The sequence below is a fragment of the Talpa occidentalis genome, unplaced genomic scaffold (assembly GCF_014898055.3).
Source record: "Talpa occidentalis isolate TD23 unplaced genomic scaffold, MPIMG_talOcc4v2.1 talOcc4.11, whole genome shotgun sequence".
Classification (NCBI taxonomy): Eukaryota; Metazoa; Chordata; class Mammalia; order Eulipotyphla; family Talpidae; genus Talpa; species Talpa occidentalis.
In genome coordinates this window covers 51658913-51662244 of record NW_023601104.1, presented here as the reverse complement: position 1 = coordinate 51662244, position 3332 = coordinate 51658913, and the positions used below count along the sequence as shown (strand labels likewise).

Here is a 3332-nt window from a genome sequence, read left to right as displayed (position 1 = left end):
TGTGGCATAATTTTTGTAGCATTTTAACATGATGAGCTTCAAGTTTTTCAGGATTAGAAACTCTAGTCCACCATCAAAACAAGTGTGTCCCCCCACACTTTAATTCAAAAGAATACTGGGCACCCCTACATTTATTGCTGCACTATTTATAATAAGTAAGATATGGAAACAACCCAAATGCCCAAAAATAGATCAAGAAGACGTGGTACATATACACAATGGAATACCATTCAGCAATCAAAAATAAACTCATGTCATTTGCAGCAACATGGATGGAGATAGAACAGATTATGCTCAGTAAAATAAGTCAGAAGGAAAAAGAAAACTATCAGATATTTTTACTTATAGGAGGAATAGAGAGGAACCAAATAAGGGATCAGGGAAAAATAATAACAAAAAATAATTAACAGGCAACTGTAAATCAGAGACATTCTACAGGGGAGGTGGGGAGAGGGATCAAAACAGGGGAGGAAAGAAAACTAGGAACTATGGAGATGGTGCCCAGGTGCATTGGTGGTGGGAATTCTATGGGGACTACCCCTGAGAGGAGAAAGCAAACATTGTACAGAAATGAACAATGATGTAAAATATATTAAAAATTATATTTTTTTAAAAAATCAAGCGTGTCCTATCATCCCTTTTCATTTTCAAATGTAATTACAAATTCTGCCTCGAGTTTATAGTGATGATGACTTGGCTCTGTGTTCTACAATAAGCAAGGAAACTATTCTTAATTTTGCAGTGAAATCTATCAATCTAATCATTAGCTGAGCCTTCAGGGTTTTCCTACAGTTTCTAGGATAGGTAGCCACTTCTAGAGGTGAGTTAAAAAATGAAATATAATTCTAGAGGTGAGTTAAAAAATGAAATATAATGATATGCTAATATAACAGCTTCCTTTAATGGACAATTTCATTCCTGAAGAAAGCAGGAAAAAAAATTCTACTCTATTTCAAAAGAGAAAAGAGCACATTAAATACAGTGAATTAAACTTCTGTTTACGATTCTTAGGCATCAATATTATTTAAACATCAAATTGAGGAAATTTTGCATTGTCAGAAAATGCTTAACAAAAAAAAAAAAAATTCTTTAAGAAATTGTCCCCTGAGTGAGACAAGCACACAGAGTGCAGACAAACACCAATTTGGGGAAAAACACTTTGAGAGCTATTGAATCAGTACTTTAGGGGCTCAACATTCATTTCTTCAAAATAAAGTCTACGAAATGTGTCATTATATACAAAACTGACAGTGTTTTTATTATTGGAAAATTTTCAGAAAGTACAGAATGGCTACTTAACAATCAATCACCACACAGCTGCATTTGCTTGCTTCGTGAAGGACAGCCATGGGCCACATGTAAATAATTTTATTTTGTAACTATCCCTCCAGAGAAGGGTGGATCAGGATGGCACCAAATGTGAACTTCTCTTCCTGGCCTCAAGTCCTGAAAAGACTGATATTTTTCACAGCACAGATTCATGAACATACTGGATAGTAAAGGAAATTTTCATCAACAGACGAAGTCTAAAGAATCCTAGAAGACAGAAAAGCAAAGGGGATGGTATCAACTGAGACCACGACCAGAACGAAAGACGCAGCCCTCAGCAGGCGCAGGAGGGAGGTCCATATTCAGAGTAGTCTCACTCTCAAGAGTAGGCTCTGGAGGGGACTTGAGGACTGCCCCTGGAACAGCAGGCCTTGGCAGGTGTCCCTGTTCCCCTTGTTCATACAGAGCTATGGGTAAGAGCTGCTTTTAACCCCTGGCTAAACCTCAGAATGTAGCTCACAGAAAATATCCTGTCTGTGGGCTCCCTGCGTGGTAGTGAGGTCCTGAGAGAAGGAAGGCAGGACGCTGTGAGCCCAGACCCTCAGAACAGACAGGGGAGGAAAGCCCCTCTGCCCAGGAGGCAAACGGACCCCTGCCTCAGCATCTGAATTGAGTCCTGCTTAACTTGACGGCCGGGAGTGGTTGAAAGAGCCAGTTCACTGCCTGCAACTGCAGGCCCAGGCACTGCCAATGAAGCCTGCTGGTCTCATGCAGCCCTCCCAGTCCGGGAGAGGCCTATTTGTAGGGCAAATGGTAAATACTGTTCCAGAGGAGACTGTATTAGCTGCCTATATTAACGAACCTAGTCTTTCATCATTACTTATATTAAAAGAACAATTGAGGTTTAACAGCTATTGAAGGAAAACTAACAGCATTTAACAAGGACGGGAACAATGACAAAAGGCTTCCCCAAGGATTAAAGATAATTAAAGGAATGAAAGAAAACTGAAAAAAAATAAGTTCTGATTAATATCTTCAAAAAGACTTGAGAGGCTATTACACCCATAAGACAAAGATAGGATGCTATCTAGTGCAATAAGACCAAAAAGAGAAAGATAAAGCAAGCAAAAGGGAAGAAGAATTAAGGTACATCTACCTGAAAGGAAGAGACTGGCTGTCATTATCTGTAGATATACAAGCCTAGATAATGTCAGGGAGTCCATTGAAACACTACTAAAATAGTAAGAGTGTTTTAGTAAGGCAGCTGGTATAAGATCAATAAGCACAAATTAACAGATTTACTTTAAGTCAGGTGGAGAGACACTGTTGTTTCTTTGACCTAACATCCCCTCTCACCCTTGCCTCCTCCCTCACCACTTGGAGGAGTCAGTGCCACGCAGTTGTGTCCAGTGAGAAGTGGGCCAACTCTCCTGAGGAGCTTTTTGCATGTCTGATATAAGCTTTTGCTTTCCCCTTCTGAATCTCCTCAGAACGCTGACAGAAGGCCAAAGCCACACTGACCATAAGGTCACAACAGGCAAAAGAGGCACCTTCTTTGCTTTCATCAAGTTGCTAAACCGGCCTCCACCGCTGCTCACCCCTTGGACATTTTTTCTTCTTTCCACTCAGACTGCAGAGGAAGAGATGAATGAGCATCAGGGGCAAAAGGCAGTTGCAGAAGCAATACCCAGAGCCAGCCTCATGCTCAGCCCCACAGGAGAGTGCGGTGTGTCTCCTCCTGGCAGTTTCCAGTGCTCAACATGTTCAGAGAAACTTCTCCAGCAATAACTCTAGAAACAACCCCTGAAAGTATACTCTCTCAACTTTTGTTGTGAGTAAATTAAACTAGCTTCTTTAAGCTTCTTTTGGGTTTTCTGTTTCACAGCCAAATATTCCTAGCTGGCCCATTTGTAAAACAATCAGTGTGATGGAAAAAGAATTTCATGCACAAAAGAAACCAAAGTGGTAACTTTACAAATGATTACAATAAGAAATAGGCAATACTTACATGTAGAAAACTGTCACACACACACACACACACACACACACACACACACACACAC

General features: G+C 40.4%; 1 pseudogene; it reads right to left on the bottom strand.

Annotated features, from left to right (window-relative positions):
- Positions 1–2889: 2889 nt before the first annotated feature.
- Positions 2890–3088, bottom strand: LOC119239695 (small nucleolar RNA U3; annotated as a pseudogene).
- Between the last annotated feature and the right edge of the window lie 244 nt (positions 3089–3332).